The 23,856-nt window shown below is 47.8% G+C and overlaps 1 protein-coding gene across 1 annotated transcript in view; it reads right to left on the bottom strand.

The window, feature by feature from the left end:
* Window positions 1–23,856, bottom strand: part of LOC310772561 (uncharacterized protein) — a gene marked incomplete at both ends in the record, with an annotated part of 67,975 nt that overhangs the window by 23,519 nt on the left and 20,600 nt on the right. The gene's annotated exons all lie outside the window — the stretch shown is intronic.

The following is a 23,856-nucleotide window of genomic DNA, read 5'->3' as shown; positions in this document are numbered from 1 at the left end:
TCAGGCCTATTATGGAGAAGCGTGCATGGTCTATCTGTCCATCTGTCTTCCTTTATTTTTTGTCTCTTGATGTGTTGTCATTTCCTCACCTCATGGTATCAAAAATGGTATCGAGTATCAATATTTTTGAGGGCATCGTATCAAAGTTAGAAATTCTAGTATGTGACAACCCTACCCTCCGGCTAGCACACTTAATTTTATTTCTCTTGTCATTTCATCACAATTAATCAACTAAAAAATAAAAAATAAACAATGGATAAATTGATAATCGGTAATTAAAATAATCATTTGCTGCAGCCCTAGTCATCTTGATTTCATTTGTTTGTGTTTGTGAGATGTTTTTATAAGCCCATTGGCTCTGAACATACTGTGCACATGTCTGCGTATAATGAAAGAATGATAGAAAAATAGCAGGAACCGTTTTTCCAACTGGTGCAGCGTCTCCCCACACATACACGTGTTTTGACAGACAACAACATGAGACAGGCCCTCTGAGAACGCATTTCAACAGAGCTGCTTCTTCAGCCTCGCACACACCGTTTTCTGTTGCTATGGTTTTAGCTAGCTAAGCGTATCCACCTCTTAGCCGCCAGATAACCTCAATCCAGTGGGAAACACACTATTGTCAGGCCAGCAGTGGGATGGTATATTTCTCTCTGACTGGGGTGGGGAAGTTTATGGTTCAATAACGTCAAACAGACATTCACACAGTGGGAGATATAGACACTCAGCCAGGGTTCAATCTATCATTTTTCAACATCTATGATTGTTGCTTTCTCCCCAGATATCTCACTTGGGAAAGAAAGAATCATATGTGAAATGTGAGGTAAAGCAAAGTGGATGTTCTCTTCTTCTCTCAGCACACACACACGCACGCACGCACGCACGCACACGCACACACACACACATCTTGAGAAAGGAAAGTGCTGCCACTAGCAACTACAGTATTATTGCTGACTATTGTTTCTGACCAAAACAGAGAGATAGGGAATGATCAGCCAATCAGAGAAGCAGTAGAGAATAATGTGTATTGTATTGTGACCTCATAAGCCCTTTTCCCACATGCGTACCGGAAAATTACCTGTAAGTCAATATCGGACATTTCCCTGAATTTCCCTTCACACCTCAGCGTTCGCATGTGGGAATCTTATCGTCAAATAGCCGGTATGTTGGGGGGTGGGGGAGAGTGGCCTGGGGTCTGTGCTGCAGGCCACTGAGGCCAGTCAGAAAAAAAACAAAAAACAAACATGGAGCCGGCGTCCACTCTTTTGATAATATTGTAGCATTGTCAGGAACCAGGCGAGAGTCAGGATCTAGTTACCGCACTTTATTTGGTTTCACACAGGTCCGGGGGCTACTGTCAGCCGTAGCCCACGCCAAAACAAACCCCACAACACACACCCAAAACCCCGCTATCTCTCCTAGCTTCTCAGCTCTCCCCAAACACAGCCGTCTCTCTCAGGCTCACGCTCCAACTCCCCGAGCTGTTCCCCTCTCGCCCACAGCTCCCCTCCCCCCAGCCAATCACAGGTGAACCCCCCTCTCACCCCACCCACTGGCTATATGTCGCCTTCACAGACCCCCGTAAATCCCCACAGACATGTCAATCCCACAGTTAACCCCCATGCACAGAACAGTATAACACACCACAGTAGCACACAAACCCACCTCGTTACACTTCCCCCTCACATCAAAGCTTCTGGCCCACCAGAAGCACACTAGTCCCTCTTCCCCCCCAGTGGGGTCACTCCTCCGCCAGGTGACTCTCCTCAGCCCCCCCCCTGTGTCCCACAGTCATCACACGCACTGCAGTAGTTCCGCACATCCTCGTTGTGTTTGCCCCAGTAGTGTCCCCCACGAACACGGCGGAGCGTCTCCTCAGGCCCGCGATGCCCGAGACAGCCGAGGCCCTTGTGCGCCCACCGCAGTACCAGCCCTCGGAGCGAGCTGGGTACAACCGTCTGGAACTCTCTTTTCCCATGCTCCCCCCTCCCCAAAACTCCATCTTCACTCAGACGCAGCTTCGCAAACATGTCCCACAGTCCTTTCGTGGCACCGGAAAACGTGTGAATCTCCTCCACAGGGGGCCGGCGTCCGGCCACCACCCACGTATACACCGGACCGATATCCGCGTCCTCCGCCTGCCTGCGTTTCCACTCCTCCGCTTCGACCGACCAAATGGCCATGTCGCCCGCCGGGTCCACATCTGAACACTCCCCCTCTTTCTCCGACTCTCGCCCGCGCTCGTCCTCCTGTCCCCCTCCCCCAGGGGGCGGCGTGTTCAGGACAGCAGGGAGAACACAACCGGCCGCGACCACCACCTCGGCTTCCCGTACAGCAACCGTGGGGGGCGTAGCGCAGCTCGGCTGTGCCGGTCCCTCCTGCGTTAGTAGCGACACCTGCTCACCTGGAAATATGAGCGTCGCTCTCCCGATCCTAACAACGTTCTCTTCCCCCCGGCTTTCCACACTCTCCCCAACCCGTGTCTCTTCCCTGACCTCCACTGTCTCAGTGCAGTCTCTGGCCAAATGTCCAGGCCTCTTACACGACCAGCAGAGTCTCACCTGCCAGCCGCCTGCACGTCTCTCCTCTCCCGCCGTCCCTCTGTTCTATGCGCACCATTCCACGTGGTCCTTGTAGCAGCTAGCACACAAACAGCTAACCGCTAATGCCAGGTCGCGCTTGAGTCTTCCAGTCTTAGTTTTTATTCTGACACCAGTGTAGCATTGTCAGGAACCAGGCGAGAGTCAGGATCTAGTTACCGCACTTTATTTGGTTTCACACAGGTCCGGGGGCTACTGTCAGCCGTAGCCCACGCCAAAACAAACCCCACAACACACACCCAAACCCCGCTAGCTCCCTCCTAGCTCTCAGCTCTCCCCAAACACAGCCGTCTCTCTCAGGCTCACGCTCCAACTCCCCGAGCTGTTCCCCTCTCGCCCACAGCTCCCCTCCCCCCAGCCAATCACAGGTGAACCCCCCTCTCACCCCACCCACTGGCTATATGTCGCCTTCACAGACCCCCGTAAAATCCCCACAGACATGTCAATCCCACAGTTAACCCCCATGCACAGAACAGTATCACACACTTACAGTAGCACACAAACCCAACCCGCTACAATATTGCTGACGCGCTTTTTCCTCAAACGTAGACAGCGACGCAGACAAATTAAGACGAAAATGGAAAGGGATATACGTGCGAACAGAAACAGATTCATGTTCGCAGTAGGCATGGGTCGATTTCCGGTTTTACCGGTTCGGTTCGGTATACGAGCCCAAACCGGTTTGATCACGTGCGAACCGAAAAAACCTAAAAAAAAAAAAAAATTTTTTTTTTTTTGCCAGTCCATTCTGATTGCACTATTGTTCGTATTAGCCTCTTCTCAAGTTGCACTAGTAGGCAAAAGTCTTATTTTGTTTATTATGTTGATGTTTGAAGAAAAGTTAAGCTGAATAGTTACGAGAAATAAAAACAGTGTGTTGTTACAGTTAAAAGGTTCTGCTTATTTGTATTCAGTGTTCGTGCTGGTTGGCAGCATACCAGCTTAGAGGTGCATTATCGCCACCTAATGCAGCCGCTTTGATACGTTTTTTGGGGGAATATCGAACCGGTTTCAAAATGTTCAAACCGACCCATGCCTAGGCCCTATATTGTGTGAATTTGTGAGTTTTGAAGTTTATAAGGCAGCTCAGCTGTAAGCCAATCCATTCTGATTGCACTGCTTGTGTTTTTATTAGCCTTTTCTCAAGTTGCACTATAGGCAGAAGTCTTATTTCATTTATTATTTTGATGTTTAGAAGAAAAGTTGAGCTGAATAGTTATGAGAAATAAATGCAGGGTGTGTTTGTTACACAGGTGTCCTGCTTCTTTTTATTCAGTATCATTGCTGGTTGACAATACCAGCTTAGAGGTGTATTATCGCTATCAGGTGGACTGAAGTTGCACTACAGTTATGGGCCACACTCGGGAGCCCTGCTTTAACACGTTCACTGCCAACAACGAGTTGAGTCGTCAAACAGAATCCAACCGTTCACTGCCAACGACGAGTTGAGTCGTCAAAAAAAATATATTTTTTTTTTTGACGGTGCTACGTGGATCAATGCCCCCCGCGTCTCCTATGGAGATATTGGAAGTATTGAATGTGTATAATCTATTTTACCGACCGGCTAGGTGGCGACGGTGCCCTCCCGACAGAGGGAAAGTCAACCAAAAGCAGCCGCCTCCCGCGGCTGCTTCCTCCATTCTCAAGGAAATGGCTTGCCGATTTTACAGTCATCAGTCACCAGACTCGCCGCTCTCGGGCCGCGCCAGCAGCAGCACACGGGGGATTGCAAATTTGCATAATATATTATGGGTGAAACACACTTTGAAACACCCGCAGAAAGGCCAGAATCGCACGCATTCCGAAAACCCAGAAACGAACGAGCCTCATTCTCATACTGTAGGCGGGGACGCTTTCGCGCTGCTGCGGTGGGGGGTTCCAGAAATGGACTGGGTGGGCAGCATAAAGCCTAGAGTCGCACGGGGCTTCATCGGGGCTCTCAAACCCAAGAGACGAGTGAGCCCTATCCACACTCGCTGCCAGGGAGGGAGGCTGCTCAAACTCGCTGCCAGGGAGGGAGGCTGCTCAAACTCGCTGCCAGCGAGGGAGGCTGCTCAAACTCGCAGCAGCAGCAGCAGCAGCAGAGCACTCGCTTGTGACAAACGCAGGCTGAAAGCCACTAGACACGCCCACGGAGGGAGGAGTTGAAGGAGAGGGCGTTCGGAACTATATTGTTTGGATGTCTGATCTCTCACTGATGCCAAAAATAAATGGTTAAAGTGACTGTTCTGCCTGTTTGATTGAATTTCACAAAACTGCGATTATCTCAGCTTTCACTCTCAGACAGCTGAAACCATGCTGTACTCAACGGCTAATATCTACATAACTACTAACTCTACAAACTAACTCTTTTAGACAGAGAAAGCACACATTCTATTAGTACTTTTGTGAACTTTGTTTTCACAAACTCCAAGCAGAAAAGAATCCTCGGCTCTTGTAAAATGAGCCAGAATCCTCAAAAAACGGCCTGGCAGAAGCTACCTACAGCAAAAAAAAACGGCTGGCAGTCAATGTGTTAAAAAAAAAAAAAAAAAAAAAAAAATTATTACAAAAAAAATCGGTATACCGGTTCGATCCGGTTTAGACGGCAATATCGAACCGGTTTTAAAATTTTCAAACCGACCCAGCCCTAGTTCGCAGTCTTCTCCGCTCAACATCGTGCAGAATATGAAGATAGACTAAACCGGGGACAGATGATGACAGTGTTAAGTACCTCTGCGCTGCTGCGTGAGACTAGAGCCGTCTGGAAGCGAGAGAGACCAGGAGGGAATTTATTTTGGGAAGATGCTCTGAACAATTTTGACGACGTGGAATGGAAGCGTCATTTTCGCGTGTCCCGGTGTACGTTCGACTACGTGCTGAGTCTGGTCCGACCCGCACTAACACGCAAGATCACCCGGTGGCGAAAACCACTGGAAGCACGTTTGCGACTGGCAATAGTCCTTTGGTGGTACGCAACACCAGGGGAATATCGAACAATCAGCTGTGTATTTGGTGTTGGACTGTCTACTGTGTGCACTGATAGCGGAAAATGACTGGACCCGTTTCTCACCTGTCTGCCTATCGCGGGAAACCGCTCTTCTGACTGGCTCAAAACTGGTGAAATGGCCGCGACGACGGGGTCGCGCTTATACCGGCACGGCGCCTTTCCCACATGCAGGCATTAGACCACGTTGCGGTCATTTTGCAGTACAAAGCGCATGTGGGAAAAGGGCTATTGAGGCAGAAGAAAACACTAAAAGCTAAAAAAATAAATTGACTTCAGATTTATGTTTCTCATGCGGCCCGAAACAAAAGGGCTTGTGTGCGTGGCAAGAGGCTGAGCTGCGACCAGCGACTATAAAACACATCAGCAACCAATCAAAACACAGCTCTCGTCTGGAACAGGAAGTGATGCAGGAAGCGAAGCCGCTTCTGATTCAAGCTTTGTGCGAGCAGAACACAATAAGAGTCCTGAGCGAAACGAGCGGGCGGAGCCACCGTGGGACTCAAACAACAGTCTTTCATCTGGGCTTTAGGAAGATAAGAATGTGTGAATGAATGGTGGCTTCCTGTGTGAGAGATCAAACAGAGATCCTCTGAACACAGAGAGCAGACTGACTTCCTGTGTGAGAGATCAAACAGAGATCCTCTGAACACAGAGAGCAGACTGACTTCCTGTGTGAGAGATCAATCAGAGATCCTCTGAACACAGAGAGCAGACTGACTTCCTGTGTGAGAGATCAAACAGAGATCCACTGAACACAGAGAGCAGACTGACTTCCTGTGTGAGAGATCAAACAGAGATCCTCTGAACACAGAGAGCAGACTGACTTCCTGTGTGAGAGATCAATCAGAGATCCACTGAACACAGAGAGCAGACTGACTTCCTGTGTGAGAGATCAAACAGAGATCCACTGAACACAGAGAGCAGACTGACTTCCTGTGTGAGAGGCCAAACAGAGATCCACTGAACACAGAGAGCAGACTGACTTCCTGTGTGAGAGATCAAACAGAGATCCACTGAACACAGAGAGCAGACTGACTTCCTGTGTGAGAGATCAAACAGAGATCCACTGAACACAGAGAGCAGACTGACTTCCTGTGTGAGAGGCCAATCAGAGATCCTCTGAACACAGAGAGCAGACTGACTTCCTGTGTGAGAGGCCAATCAGAGATCCTCTGAACACAGAGAGCAGACTGACTTCCTGTGTGAGAGGCCAAACAGAGATCCACTGAACACAGAGAGCAGACTGGCTTCCTGTGTGAGAGGCCAAACAGAGATCCTCTGAACACAGAGAGCAGACTGACTTCCTGTGTGAGAGGCCAATCAGAGATCCTCTGAACACAGAGAGCAGACTGACTTCCTGTGTGAGAGATCAAACAGAGATCCACTGAACACAGAGAGCAGACTGACTTCCTGTGTGAGAGGCCAAACAGAGATCCACTGAACACAGAGAGCAGACTGACTTCCTGTGTGAGAGATCAAACAGAGATCCACTGAACACAGAGAGCAGACTGACTTCCTGTGTGAGAGATCAAACAGAGATCCTCTGAACACAGAGAGCAGACTGACTTCCTGTGTGAGAGATCAAACAGAGATCCACTGAACACAGAGAGCAGACTGACTTCCTGTGTGAGAGGCCAATCAGAGATCCTCTGAACACAGAGAGCAGACTGACTTCCTGTGTGAGAGATCAAACAGAGATCCTCTGAACACAGAGAGCAGACTGACTTCCTGTGTGAGAGATCAAACAGAGATCCACTGAACACAGAGAGCAGACTGACTTCCTGTGTGAGAGGCCAAACAGAGATCCTCTGAACACAGAGAGCAGACTGACTTCCTGTGTGAGAGATCAAACAGAGATCCACTGAACACAGAGAGCAGACTGACTTCCTGTGTGAGAGATCAAACAGAGATCCACTGAACACAGAGAGCAGACTGACTTCCTGTGTGAGAGATCAAACAGAGATCCACTGAACACAGAGAGCAGACTGACTTCCTGTGTGAGAGATCAAACAGAGATCCACTGAACACAGAGAGCAGACTGACTTCCTGTGTGAGAGATCAAACAGAGATCCTCTGAACACAGAGAGCAGACTGACTTCCTGTGTGAGAGATCAAACAGAGATCCACTGAACACAGAGAGCAGACTGACTTCCTGTGTGAGAGATCAAACAGAGATCCACTGAACACAGAGAGCAGACTGACTTCCTGTGTGAGAGATCAAACAGAGATCCACTGAACACAGAGAGCAGACTGACTTCCTGTGTGAGAGAGGCCAATCAGAGATCCACTGAACACAGAGAGCAGACTGACTTCCTGTGTGAGAGATCAAACAGAGATCCTCTGAACACAGAGAGCAGACTGACTTCCTGTGTGAGAGGCCAAACAGAGATCCACTGAACACAGAGAGCAGACTGACTTCCTGTGTGAGAGGCCAATCAGAGATCCTCTGAACACAGAGAGCAGACTGACTTCCTGTGTGAGAGATCAAACAGAGATCCACTGAACACAGAGAGCAGACTGACTTCCTGTGTGAGAGGCCAATCAGAGATCCTCTGAACACAGAGAGCAGACTGACTTCCTGTGTGAGAGATCAAACAGAGATCCACTGAACACAGAGAGCAGACTGACTTCCTGTGTGAGAGGCCAATCAGAGATCCTCTGAACACAGAGAGCAGACTGACTTCCTGTGTGAGAGGCCAATCAGAGATCCTCTGAACACAGAGAGCAGACTGACTTCCTGTGTGAGAGGCCAAACAGAGATCCACTGAACACAGAGAGCAGACTGGCTTCCTGTGTGAGAGGCCAAACAGAGATCCTCTGAACACAGAGAGCAGACTGACTTCCTGTGTGAGAGGCCAATCAGAGATCCTCTGAACACAGAGAGCAGACTGACTTCCTGTGTGAGAGATCAAACAGAGATCCACTGAACACAGAGAGCAGACTGACTTCCTGTGTGAGAGGCCAAACAGAGATCCACTGAACACAGAGAGCAGACTGACTTCCTGTGTGAGAGATCAAACAGAGATCCACTGAACACAGAGAGCAGACTGACTTCCTGTGTGAGAGATCAAACAGAGATCCTCTGAACACAGAGAGCAGACTGACTTCCTGTGTGAGAGATCAAACAGAGATCCACTGAACACAGAGAGCAGACTGACTTCCTGTGTGAGAGGCCAAACAGAGATCCTCTGAACACAGAGAGCAGACTGACTTCCTGTGTGAGAGATCAAACAGAGATCCACTGAACACAGAGAGCAGACTGACTTCCTGTGTGAGAGATCAAACAGAGATCCACTGAACACAGAGAGCAGACTGACTTCCTGTGTGAGAGATCAAACAGAGATCCACTGAACACAGAGAGCAGACTGACTTCCTGTGTGAGAGATCAAACAGAGATCCACTGAACACAGAGAGCAGACTGACTTCCTGTGTGAGAGATCAAACAGAGATCCTCTGAACACAGAGAGCAGACTGACTTCCTGTGTGAGAGATCAAACAGAGATCCACTGAACACAGAGAGCAGACTGACTTCCTGTGTGAGAGATCAAACAGAGATCCACTGAACACAGAGAGCAGACTGACTTCCTGTGTGAGAGATCAAACAGAGATCCACTGAACACAGAGAGCAGACTGACTTCCTGTGTGAGAGAGGCCAATCAGAGATCCACTGAACACAGAGAGCAGACTGACTTCCTGTGTGAGAGATCAAACAGAGATCCTCTGAACACAGAGAGCAGACTGACTTCCTGTGTGAGAGGCCAAACAGAGATCCACTGAACACAGAGAGCAGACTGACTTCCTGTGTGAGAGGCCAATCAGAGATCCTCTGAACACAGAGAGCAGACTGACTTCCTGTGTGAGAGATCAAACAGAGATCCACTGAACACAGAGAGCAGACTGACTTCCTGTGTGAGAGATCAAACAGAGATCCACTGAACACAGAGAGCAGACTGACTTCCTGTGTGAGAGGCCAATCAGAGATCCTCTGAACACAGAGAGCAGACTGACTTCCTGTGTGAGAGATCAAACAGAGATCCACTGAACACAGAGAGCAGACTGACTTCCTGTGTGAGAGATCAAACAGAGATCCACTGAACACAGAGAGCAGACTGACTTCCTGTGTGAGAGATCAAACAGAGATCCTCTGAACACAGAGAGCAGACTGACTTCCTGTGTGAGAGGCCAAACAGAGATCCACTGAACACAGAGAGCAGACTGACTTCCTGTGTGAGAGGCCAAACAGAGATCCTCTGAACACAGAGAGCAGACTGACTTCCTGTGTGAGAGATCAAACAGAGATCCACTGAACACAGAGAGCAGACTGACTTCCTGTGTGAGAGATCAATCAGAGATCCTCTGAACACAGAGAGCAGACTGACTTCCTGTGTGAGAGATCAAACAGAGATCCACTGAACACAGAGAGCAGACTGACTTCCTGTGTGAGAGATCAAACAGAGATCCTCTGAACACAGAGAGCAGACTGACTTCCTGTGTGAGAGATCAAACAGAGATCCACTGAACACAGAGAGCAGACTGACTTCCTGTGTGAGAGATCAAACAGAGATCCTCTGAACACAGAGAGCAGACTGACTTCCTGTGTGAGAGATCAAACAGAGATCCACTGAACACAGAGAGCAGACTGACTTCCTGTGTGAGAGGCCAAACAGAGATCCACTGAACACAGAGAGCAGACTGACTTCCTGTGTGAGAGATCAAACAGAGATCCACTGAACACAGAGAGCAGACTGACTTCCTGTGTGAGAGGCCAAACAGAGATCCACTGAACACAGAGAGCAGACTGACTTCCTGTGTGAGAGGCCAATCAGAGATCCACTGAACACAGAGAGCAGACTGACTTCCTGTGTGAGAGGCCAATCAGAGATCCTCTGAACACAGAGAGCAGACTGACTTCCTGTGTGAGAGATCAAACAGAGATCCACTGAACACAGAGAGCAGACTGACTTCCTGTGTGAGAGGCCAAACAGATATCCTCTGAACACAGAGAGCAGACTGACTTCCTGTGTGAGAGATCAAACAGAGATCCACTGAACACAGAGAGCAGACTGACTTCCTGTGTGAGAGATCAAACAGAGATCCACTGAACACAGAGAGCAGACTGACTTCCTGTGTGAGAGATCAAACAGAGATCCACTGAACACAGAGAGCAGACTGACTTCCTGTGTGAGAGATCAAACAGAGATCCACTGAACACAGAGAGCAGACTGACTTCCTGTGTGAGAGATCAAACAGAGATCCTCTGAACACAGAGAGCAGACTGACTTCCTGTGTGAGAGATCAAACAGAGATCCACTGAACACAGAGAGCAGACTGACTTCCTGTGTGAGAGATCAAACAGAGATCCACTGAACACAGAGAGCAGACTGACTTCCTGTGTGAGAGATCAAACAGAGATCCACTGAACACAGAGAGCAGACTGACTTCCTGTGTGAGAGAGGCCAATCAGAGATCCACTGAACACAGAGAGCAGACTGACTTCCTGTGTGAGAGATCAAACAGAGATCCTCTGAACACAGAGAGCAGACTGACTTCCTGTGTGAGAGGCCAAACAGAGATCCACTGAACACAGAGAGCAGACTGACTTCCTGTGTGAGAGGCCAATCAGAGATCCTCTGAACACAGAGAGCAGACTGACTTCCTGTGTGAGAGATCAAACAGAGATCCACTGAACACAGAGAGCAGACTGACTTCCTGTGTGAGAGATCAAACAGAGATCCACTGAACACAGAGAGCAGACTGACTTCCTGTGTGAGAGGCCAATCAGAGATCCTCTGAACACAGAGAGCAGACTGACTTCCTGTGTGAGAGATCAAACAGAGATCCACTGAACACAGAGAGCAGACTGACTTCCTGTGTGAGAGATCAAACAGAGATCCACTGAACACAGAGAGCAGACTGACTTCCTGTGTGAGAGATCAAACAGAGATCCTCTGAACACAGAGAGCAGACTGACTTCCTGTGTGAGAGGCCAAACAGAGATCCACTGAACACAGAGAGCAGACTGACTTCCTGTGTGAGAGGCCAAACAGAGATCCTCTGAACACAGAGAGCAGACTGACTTCCTGTGTGAGAGATCAAACAGAGATCCACTGAACACAGAGAGCAGACTGACTTCCTTGGTGAGAGATCAATCAGAGATCCTCTGAACACAGAGAGCAGACTGACTTCCTGTGTGAGAGATCAAACAGAGATCCACTGAACACAGAGAGCAGACTGACTTCCTGTGTGAGAGATCAAACAGAGATCCTCTGAACACAGAGAGCAGACTGACTTCCTGTGTGAGAGATCAAACAGAGATCCACTGAACACAGAGAGCAGACTGACTTCCTGTGTGAGAGATCAAACAGAGATCCTCTGAACACAGAGAGCAGACTGACTTCCTGTGTGAGAGATCAAACAGAGATCCACTGAACACAGAGAGCAGACTGACTTCCTGTGTGAGAGGCCAAACAGAGATCCACTGAACACAGAGAGCAGACTGACTTCCTGTGTGAGAGATCAAACAGAGATCCACTGAACACAGAGAGCAGACTGACTTCCTGTGTGAGAGGCCAAACAGAGATCCACTGAACACAGAGAGCAGACTGACTTCCTGTGTGAGAGGCCAATCAGAGATCCACTGAACACAGAGAGCAGACTGACTTCCTGTGTGAGAGGCCAATCAGAGATCCTCTGAACACAGAGAGCAGACTGACTTCCTGTGTGAGAGATCAAACAGAGATCCACTGAACACAGAGAGCAGACTGACTTCCTGTGTGAGAGATCAAACAGAGATCCACTGAACACAGAGAGCAGACTGGCTTCCTGTGTGAGAGATCAAACAGAGATCCACTGAACACAGAGAGCAGACTGACTTCCTGTGTGAGAGATCAAACAGAGATCCACTGAACACAGAGAGCAGACTGACTTCCTGTGTGAGAGATCAAACAGAGATCCACTGAACACAGAGAGCAGACTGACTTCCTGTGTGAGAGGCCAATCAGAGATCCTCTGAACACAGAGAGCAGACTGACTTCCTGTGTGAGAGGCCAAACAGAGATCCACTGAACACAGAGAGCAGACTGACTTCCTGTGTGAGAGGCCAAACAGAGATCCACTGAACACAGAGAGCAGACTGACTTCCTGTGTGAGAGATCAAACAGAGATCCACTGAACACAGAGAGCAGACTGACTTCCTGTGTGAGAGGCCAATCAGAGATCCTCTGAACACAGAGAGCAGACTGACTTCCTGTGTGAGAGGCCAATCAGAGATCCTCTGAACACAGAGAGCAGACTGGCTTCCTGTGTGAGAGATCAAACAGAGATCATCTGAACACAGAGAGCAGACTGACTTCCTGTGTGAGAGATCAAACAGAGATCCACTGAACACAGAGAGCAGACTGACTTCCTGTGTGAGAGGCCAATCAGAGATCCACTGAACACAGAGAGCAGACTGACTTCCTGTGTGAGAGATCAAACAGAGATCCTCTGAACACAGAGAGCAGACTGACTTCCTGTGTGAGAGGCCAAACAGAGATCCACTGAACACAGAGAGCAGACTGACTTCCTGTGTGAGAGATCAAACAGAGATCCACTGAACACAGAGAGCAGACTGACTTCCTGTGTGAGAGATCAAACAGAGATCCACTGAACACAGAGAGCAGACTGACTTCCTGTGTGAGAGGCCAAACAGAGATCCTCTGAACACAGAGAGCAGACTGACTTCCTGTGTGAGAGATCAATCAGAGATCCACTGAACACAGAGAGCAGACTGACTTCCTGTGTGAGAGATCAATCAGAGATCCACTGAACACAGAGAGCAGACTGACTTCCTGTGTGAGAGATCAATCAGAGATCCACTGAACACAGAGAGCAGACTGACTTCCTGTGTGAGAGATCAAACAGAGATCCACTGAACACAGAGAGCAGACTGACTTCCTGTGTGAGAGATCAAACAGAGATCCACTGAACACAGAGAGCAGACTGACTTCCTGTGTGAGAGAGGCCAATCAGAGATCCACTGAACACAGAGAGCAGACTGACTTCCTGTGTGAGAGATCAAACAGAGATCCACTGAACACAGAGAGCAGACTGACTTCCTGTGTGAGAGATCAAACAGAGATCCACTGAACACAGAGAGCAGACTGACTTCCTGTGTGAGAGATCAAACAGAGATCCACTGAACACAGAGAGCAGACTGACTTCCTGTGTGAGAGATCAAACAGAGATCCACTGAACACAGAGAGCAGACTGACTTCCTGTGTGAGAGATCAAACAGAGATCCACTGAACACAGAGAGCAGACTGACTTCCTGTGTGAGAGGCCAAACAGAGATCCACTGAACACAGAGAGCAGACTGACTTCCTGTGTGAGAGATCAAACAGAGATCCTCTGAACACAGAGAGCAGACTGACTTCCTGTGTGAGAGGCCAATCAGAGATCCTCTGAACACAGAGAGCAGACTGACTTCCTGTGTGAGAGGCCAATCAGAGATCCTCTGAACACAGAGAGCAGACTGACTTCCTGTGTGAGAGGCCAATCAGAGATCATCTGAACACAGAGAGCAGACTGACTTCCTGTGTGAGAGATCAAACAGAGATCCACTGAACACAGAGAGCAGACTGACTTCCTGTGTGAGAGGCCAAACAGAGATCCTCTGAACACAGAGAGCAGACTGACTTCCTGTGTGAGAGGCCAATCAGAGATCCTCTGAACACAGAGAGCAGACTGACTTCCTGTGTGAGAGATCAAACAGAGATCCACTGAACACAGAGAGCAGACTGGCTTCCTGTGTGAGAGATCAAACAGAGATCCACTGAACACAGAGAGCAGACTGACTTCCTGTGTGAGAGATCAAACAGAGATCCACTGAACACAGAGAGCAGACTGACTTCCTGTGTGAGAGGCCAAACAGAGATCCTCTGAACACAGAGAGCAGACTGACTTCCTGTGTGAGAGATCAAACAGAGATCCACTGAACACAGAGAGCAGACTGACTTCCTGTGTGAGAGATCAAACAGAGATCCACTGAACACAGAGAGCAGACTGACTTCCTGTGTGAGAGATCAAACAGAGATCCACTGAACACAGAGAGCAGACTGACTTCCTGTGTGAGAGGCCAATCAGAGATCCTCTGAACACAGAGAGCAGACTGACTTCCTGTGTGAGAGGCCAATCAGAGATCCTCTGAACACAGAGAGCAGACTGACTTCCTGTGTGAGAGGCCAAACAGAGATCCACTGAACACAGAGAGCAGACTGGCTTCCTGTGTGAGAGGCCAAACAGAGATCCTCTGAACACAGAGAGCAGACTGACTTCCTGTGTGAGAGGCCAATCAGAGATCCTCTGAACACAGAGAGCAGACTGACTTCCTGTGTGAGAGATCAAACAGAGATCCACTGAACACAGAGAGCAGACTGACTTCCTGTGTGAGAGGCCAAACAGAGATCCACTGAACACAGAGAGCAGACTGACTTCCTGTGTGAGAGATCAAACAGAGATCCACTGAACACAGAGAGCAGACTGACTTCCTGTGTGAGAGATCAAACAGAGATCCTCTGAACACAGAGAGCAGACTGACTTCCTGTGTGAGAGATCAAACAGAGATCCACTGAACACAGAGAGCAGACTGACTTCCTGTGTGAGAGGCCAATCAGAGATCCTCTGAACACAGAGAGCAGACTGACTTCCTGTGTGAGAGATCAAACAGAGATCCTCTGAACACAGAGAGCAGACTGACTTCCTGTGTGAGAGATCAAACAGAGATCCACTGAACACAGAGAGCAGACTGACTTCCTGTGTGAGAGGCCAAACAGAGATCCTCTGAACACAGAGAGCAGACTGACTTCCTGTGTGAGAGATCAAACAGAGATCCACTGAACACAGAGAGCAGACTGACTTCCTGTGTGAGAGATCAAACAGAGATCCACTGAACACAGAGAGCAGACTGACTTCCTGTGTGAGAGATCAAACAGAGATCCACTGAACACAGAGAGCAGACTGACTTCCTGTGTGAGAGATCAAACAGAGATCCACTGAACACAGAGAGCAGACTGACTTCCTGTGTGAGAGATCAAACAGAGATCCTCTGAACACAGAGAGCAGACTGACTTCCTGTGTGAGAGATCAAACAGAGATCCACTGAACACAGAGAGCAGACTGACTTCCTGTGTGAGAGATCAAACAGAGATCCACTGAACACAGAGAGCAGACTGACTTCCTGTGTGAGAGATCAAACAGAGATCCACTGAACACAGAGAGCAGACTGACTTCCTGTGTGAGAGAGGCCAATCAGAGATCCACTGAACACAGAGAGCAGACTGACTTCCTGTGTGAGAGATCAAACAGAGATCCTCTGAACACAGAGAGCAGACTGACTTCCTGTGTGAGAGGCCAAACAGAGATCCACTGAACACAGAGAGCAGACTGACTTCCTGTGTGAGAGGCCAATCAGAGATCCTCTGAACACAGAGAGCAGACTGACTTCCTGTGTGAGAGATCAAACAGAGATCCACTGAACACAGAGAGCAGACTGACTTCCTGTGTGAGAGATCAAACAGAGATCCACTGAACACAGAGAGCAGACTGACTTCCTGTGTGAGAGGCCAATCAGAGATCCTCTGAACACAGAGAGCAGACTGACTTCCTGTGTGAGAGATCAAACAGAGATCCACTGAACACAGAGAGCAGACTGACTTCCTGTGTGAGAGATCAAACAGAGATCCACTGAACACAGAGAGCAGACTGACTTCCTGTGTGAGAGATCAAACAGAGATCCTCTGAACACAGAGAGCAGACTGACTTCCTGTGTGAGAGGCCAAACAGAGATCCACTGAACACAGAGAGCAGACTGACTTCCTGTGTGAGAGGCCAAACAGAGATCCTCTGAACACAGAGAGCAGACTGACTTCCTGTGTGAGAGATCAAACAGAGATCCACTGAACACAGAGAGCAGACTGACTTCCTGTGTGAGAGATCAATCAGAGATCCTCTGAACACAGAGAGCAGACTGACTTCCTGTGTGAGAGATCAAACAGAGATCCACTGAACACAGAGAGCAGACTGACTTCCTGTGTGAGAGATCAAACAGAGATCCTCTGAACACAGAGAGCAGACTGACTTCCTGTGTGAGAGATCAAACAGAGATCCACTGAACACAGAGAGCAGACTGACTTCCTGTGTGAGAGATCAAACAGAGATCCTCTGAACACAGAGAGCAGACTGACTTCCTGTGTGAGAGATCAAACAGAGATCCACTGAACACAGAGAGCAGACTGACTTCCTGTGTGAGAGGCCAAACAGAGATCCACTGAACACAGAGAGCAGACTGACTTCCTGTGTGAGAGATCAAACAGAGATCCACTGAACACAGAGAGCAGACTGACTTCCTGTGTGAGAGGCCAAACAGAGATCCACTGAACACAGAGAGCAGACTGACTTCCTGTGTGAGAGGCCAATCAGAGATCCACTGAACACAGAGAGCAGACTGACTTCCTGTGTGAGAGGCCAATCAGAGATCCTCTGAACACAGAGAGCAGACTGACTTCCTGTGTGAGAGATCAAACAGAGATCCACTGAACACAGAGAGCAGACTGACTTCCTGTGTGAGAGATCAAACAGAGATCCACTGAACACAGAGAGCAGACTGGCTTCCTGTGTGAGAGATCAAACAGAGATCCACTGAACACAGAGAGCAGACTGACTTCCTGTGTGAGAGATCAAACAGAGATCCACTGAACACAGAGAGCAGACTGACTTCCTGTGTGAGAGATCAAACAGAGATCCACTGAACACAGAGAGCAGACTGACTTCCTGTGTGAGAGGCCAATCAGAGATCCTCTGAACACAGAGAGCAGACTGACTTCCTGTGTGAGAGGCCAAACAGAGATCCACTGAACACAGAGAGCAGACTGACTTCCTGTGTGAGAGGCCAAACAGAGATCCACTGAACACAGAGAGCAGACTGACTTCCTGTGTGAGAGATCAAACAGAGATCCACTGAACACAGAGAGCAGACTGACTTCCTGTGTGAGAGGCCAATCAGAGATCCTCTGAACACAGAGAGCAGACTGACTTCCTGTGTGAGAGGCCAATCAGAGATCCTCTGAACACAGAGAGCAGACTGGCTTCCTGTGTGAGAGATCAAACAGAGATCATCTGAACACAGAGAGCAGACTGACTTCCTGTGTGAGAGATCAAACAGAGATCCACTGAACACAGAGAGCAGACTGACTTCCTGTGTGAGAGGCCAATCAGAGATCCACTGAACACAGAGAGCAGACTGACTTCCTGTGTGAGAGATCAAACAGAGATCCTCTGAACACAGAGAGCAGACTGACTTCCTGTGTGAGAGGCCAAACAGAGATCCACTGAACACAGAGAGCAGACTGACTTCCTGTGTGAGAGATCAAACAGAGATCCACTGAACACAGAGAGCAGACTGACTTCCTGTGTGAGAGATCAAACAGAGATCCACTGAACACAGAGAGCAGACTGACTTCCTGTGTGAGAGATCAAACAGAGATCCACTGAACACAGAGAGCAGACTGACTTCCTGTGTGAGAGGCCAAACAGAGATCATCTGAACACAGAGAGCAGACTGACTTCCTGTGTGAGAGGCCAAACAGAGATCCACTGAACACAGAGAGCAGACTGACTTCCTGTGTGAGAGATCAATCAGAGATCCACTGAACACAGAGAGCAGACTGACTTCCTGTGTGAGAGATCAATCAGAGATCCACTGAACACAGAGAGCAGACTGACTTCCTGTGTGAGAGATCAATCAGAGATCCACTGAACACAGAGAGCAGACTGACTTCCTGTGTGAGAGATCAAACAGAGATCCACTGAACACAGAGAGCAGACTGACTTCCTGTGTGAGAGATCAAACAGAGATCCACTGAACACAGAGAGCAGACTGACTTCCTGTGTGAGAGAGGCCAATCAGAGATCCACTGAACACAGAGAGCAGACTGACTTCCTGTGTGAGAGATCAAACAGAGATCCACTGAACACAGAGAGCAGACTGACTTCCTGTGTGAGAGATCAAACAGAGATCCACTGAACACAGAGAGCAGACTGACTTCCTGTGTGAGAGATCAAACAGAGATCCACTGAACACAGAGAGCAGACTGACTTCCTGTGTGAGAGATCAAACAGAGATCCACTGAACACAGAGAGCAGACTGACTTCCTGTGTGAGAGATCAAACAGAGATCCACTGAACACAGAGAGCAGACTGACTTCCTGTGTGAGAGGCCAAACAGAGATCCACTGAACACAGAGAGCAGGCTGACTTCCTGTGTGAGAGATCAAACAGAGATCCTCTGAACACAGAGAGCAGACTGACTTCCTGTGTGAGAGGCCAATCAGAGATCCTCTGAACACAGAGAGCAGACTGACTTCCTGTGTGAGAGGCCAATCAGAGATCCTCTGAACACAGAGAGCAGACTGACTTCCTGTGTGAGAGGCCAATCAGAGATCATCTGAACACAGAGAGCAGACTGACTTCCTGTGTGAGAGATCAAACAGAGATCCACTGAACACAGAGAGCAGACTGACTTCCTGTGTGAGAGGCCAAACAGAGATCCTCTGAACACAGAGAGCAGACTGACTTCCTGTGTGAGAGGCCAATCAGAGATCCTCTGAACACAGAGAGCAGACTGACTTCCTGTGTGAGAGATCAAACAGAGATCCACTGAACACAGAGAGCAGACTGGCTTCCTGTGTGAGAGATCAAACAGAGATCCACTGAACACAGAGAGCAGACTGACTTCCTGTGTGAGAGATCAAACAGAGATCCACTGAACACAGAGAGCAGACTGACTTCCTGTGTGAGAGGCCAAACAGAGATCCTCTGAACACAGAGAGCAGACTGACTTCCTGTGTGAGAGATCAAACAGAGATCCACTGAACACAGAGAGCAGACTGACTTCCTGTGTGAGAGATCAAACAGAGATCCACTGAACACAGAGAGCAGACTGACTTCCTGTGTGAGAGATCAAACAGAGATCCACTGAACACAGAGAGCAGACTGACTTCCTGTGTGAGAGATCAAACAGAGATCCACTGAACACAGAGAGCAGACTGACTTCCTGTGTGAGAGAGGCCAAACAGAGATCCACTGAACACAGAGAGCAGACTGAGAAAGTGAACAGATTGGGATCTAACATGTAAACAGCTGAGAGAAAGGCGGTTGGCACGGCGGATATAACACAAAACATTTCATATCATCTTTCAGCCACTAAGACAATACGCCAGCTCAGTTCAGCTTAGTCTTTGTTACAGGCCTTTGCAGTAAAATAAGAGACAAGACTGCAGAATAGTGTAACAGAATAATATTCACATACAAGCAGAACATAACTATTCGTCTCCATTCAGCCAGGGCTTCTTGATTTTTAACTCATTCATCGCCAAAGACGTCTTTAACGTGTTATCAGGAATAGCCCTCCACGCCAAAGACGTGTTTGACGTGTTTTTGTTTTTATTAGTGCAGCGCGTAGTTCAAAGACTTCCCCAGCCTGTGACATGGTATCAGGTCCCTGGCCTCAAAGACAAGCCGACAACACATGAACAAACACATACCGCAGCTGTTGTTTTGAAATTGAGCAGGAGGAAAGAACAGAAAACGGAGAAACGCTCCCTTGTGCAGAGAGGAGAAACGCCATTGAAACGCCCCTCGGCGCGCTGCACGAGCTGGTCGCCTTGCTGCAGGGCAGCGGACATGGATCAGTTGTTCGCGGTAGTCAAACCCGTGACCAACATGATCGATCCTGGTCCCTGGACCCCGTTCCTGTGTGCCAGCCCGAAAGAGACGAGACGGAGTCACAACTTTGTGAGGAGGAGAACAGCAGCCTCGCCACAGAAATTGCTTTCACACAGAGCCAAGCAGCACGGCCACTTTCCATGTGAGGGCGAGGAAGACTGGACTCCAATGCGACAGGACCCGGATGATCTCGCGGTAAGGAGTGTGTGTGTGTGTGTGTGTGTGTGTGTGTGTGTGTGTGTGTGTGAGAGAGACTACACTGATCTCTGCATTCTATGATCGTATAGTTTACTGAGACACTAGTACACTACACTGTCTCTGTACTAAATGTGATTATATAGTTTACTGAGGATATGTTGCTTTTATTTCAGATGAGGAGCCGATTGTGAGCCCACATCTCAGAATGAGGTCAGGACGGTCATTTAGGTCTGCTAAATGACGAAATGTAATGTAATGTAAAGAGACACACATGGGCCCCGCGCACACACACACACACACATTCACACTCACTCACACTGAGTAAACTGTATTGTTGAATGTAAAAAAAAGCACTTCATGTATATATATATATATATATATATATATATATATATATATATATATTTTTTTTTTGTCATTTGTGTCATAACGAATAATATTTACATGTCTGATGTCAATACAGTTCAAAATAAAAGAATTGAGAGCGAGTTCTGCCTGAGATAGTGTCCTTTACAAAAATGCAATTTTCTGCAATTTCTCTTCTCAGAGAGACCTTTTTGGTGAAAACAGGGTGTATATAAATGGCTATAAGTAGAGTACAGAACATGCTAAAAGCTCACTTTTTTTTTCCTGGTGAACCCAGAGACGTACATCTTCATTTTGAGGTATTGCAAATCACTTTGGTGCTAATAGATAATTTACTGTGGGTCTTGAAAGATGACCAACAATTATGAAAATCTTTGGCCTGTGCTAAATATTGGCAGTCCTAAACTGGCCATGAATGAGTTAACAGAACACAGAATCACCACTCGTTGTTTTATACAGTATATATCTGACTACTGTGTATGGACTGATAATATTACCCATCTTTAATAATATCACACATTGTGTCTCAGGTGATGGCTCTGAGACACAAAAGACAAAAAGCTCAGTATGGCCACAGGCTGTGCTTTGTGACAGACAGGAGGTTTACATACCTGAGCTGTCTAGTTAGACTGGTTTTAAACACAACATTCAACAACTTCAACAAGACATCCATCGTAGAAGAGGAGAGAGAGCAGTTTCTCCGCCCACAGGAGCAGGAGAGACACCAGTTTCTCCACCCACAGTAGCAGGAGAGAGAGAGCAGTTTCTCCACCCACAGCAGCAGGAGAGAGAGCAGTTTCTCCGCCCACAGTAGCAGGAGAGAGAGCAGTTTCTCCGCCCACAGGAGCAGGAGAGAGAGCAGTTTCTCCGCCCACAGTAGCAGGAGAGAGAGCAGTTTCTCCGCCCACAGGAGCAGGAGAGAGAGCAGTTTCTCCGCCCACAGTAGCAGGAGAGAGAGAGCAGTTTCTCCGCCCACAGGAGCAGGAGAGAGAGCAGTTTCTCCGCCCACAGTAGCAGGAGAGAGAGCAGTTTCTCCGCCCACAGGAGCAGGAGAGAGAGCAGTTTCTCCGCCCACAGTAGCAGGAGAGAGAGCAGTTTCTCCACCCACAGTAGCTGGCCAAAGTCGACTTTTAATCGAAATTCGGGAAAAAATAAATAATAATAAAATAAAAAAATTGTGAGTGAAATGTTGTATTGTCTCCCCTGATTCTAAGTCTAAGGCTTTATTAATTAATAGAAAAAGCTTTTGCTGTGGATTTTTAGCTCAAACAAGCATTGCACCACTGAAGTAAAGCACATGTTACATGACATTGACATTTTCGAAAATAAAAAACAGTTTTGACAATCATGAGTGGTTCATATATATATATAAATATTTAGTAGGCTCAGGTCTGAGTGCCAAAGGGGTGCCAAAGTCACCCCCTCTCCCTCTTCATGGGATTTCATCCGCCATTCATTTTTCCATAAACCTTGCTTAAAATGCTTATAAAAATAGTTTTACTTGCTCAAACCAAGCGATTCAACTATATAGAATCAAGGGAGACAATGCAACATTTCACTCACAAAAAAACAACAAAAAAAAACAAATCGAATTTCGACTTTCAATAATAAAAGTCGACCTTGATAATAACAACGATTATTCGAAAATTCGAAATTCGATGCCCATCCCTACTAGCTAGTCAGTCTGTTTCACCTGCATCCAGCTAGTCAGTCTGTTTCACCTGCATCCAGCTAGTCAGTCTGTTTCACCTGCATGCAGCTAGTCAGTCTGTTTCACCTGCATCCAGCTAGTCAGTCTGTTTCACCTGCATCCAGCTAGTCAGTCTGTTTCACCTGCATCTAGCTAGTCAGTCTGTTTCACCTGCATCTAGCTAGTCAGTCTGTTTCACCTGCATCCAGCTAGTCAGTCTGTTTCACCTGCATGCAGCTAGTCAGTCTGTTTCACCTGCATCCAGCTAGTCAGTCTGTTTCACCTACATCCAGCTAGTCAGTCTGTTTCACCTGCATCTAGCTAGTCAGTCTGTTTCACCTGCATGCAGCTAGTCAGTCTGTTTCACCTGCATCTAGCTAGTCAGTCTGTTTCACCTGCATCTAGCTAGTCAGTCTGTTTCACCTGCATCCAGCTAGTCAGTCTGTTTCACCTGCATCCAGCTAGTCAGTCTGTTTAGTCAGTCTGTTTCATCTGCATCCAGCTAGTCAGTCTGTTTCATTGAAAGAGCAGGTGCTCCTGGCTGTTTGTGCCTCCAGCGTAAAGTAGGTTCAAATACGTTTCGCACAAGGTGTTTTCTTCTCAATGAGCGATGATTAGATAAGACAGACACACATCAAATATTTATTGATTTGAATAGGTATCAAATATGTATTTATTTGAATAGGTATCAAATATTTATTTATTTGAATAGGTTGAAAAATAATTATTCTTCACAGACAGAACTGATCATATTAATCTCAGTGTGTGTTGGTTTCATCTGAAGAGTTCTAGCCAAAACACACAGGCTCCATATTGAGAAAATGCGATGGCTAAAGCCGACATAACTAGGGGTGCACCGATCGATCGGCACGCAATCTGTATCGGCCGATTTGGACCTCAAATATGTGATCTGCTGTTTCCGATATTCCTTTATTGTCGCCGATCGCATAGCCGATCATGCTGCACGTGAGAAACATGAGGCAGCCCATTTTCATGTCTTCAATGTCCATCGTTTAACTTTCATATTGTGCTCTAATGTTTATATCATTGTGTTGCAAACACACGCTTTGCTTTCGTCAGCCGTACTTTCCGTACTATAAGGCGCACCTGAATATAAGCCGCAGCAGCTAAATTGAATGATTGTTACATATATAAGCCGCACTGGACTAAGCCGCAGGTGTTTTAATGTTTAAAACTGGTCAGGAGGAGGCGTAGCGCCTGCCTGTAACAGAGATCTCCGTGTCTTATCA

The sequence above is a fragment of the Poromitra crassiceps genome (assembly GCF_964638095.1).
Source record: "Poromitra crassiceps genome assembly, contig: HAP1_SCAFFOLD_127, whole genome shotgun sequence".
Classification (NCBI taxonomy): Eukaryota; Metazoa; Chordata; class Actinopteri; order Beryciformes; family Melamphaidae; genus Poromitra; species Poromitra crassiceps.
This window is presented reverse-complemented; position numbering and strand designations above follow the sequence as displayed.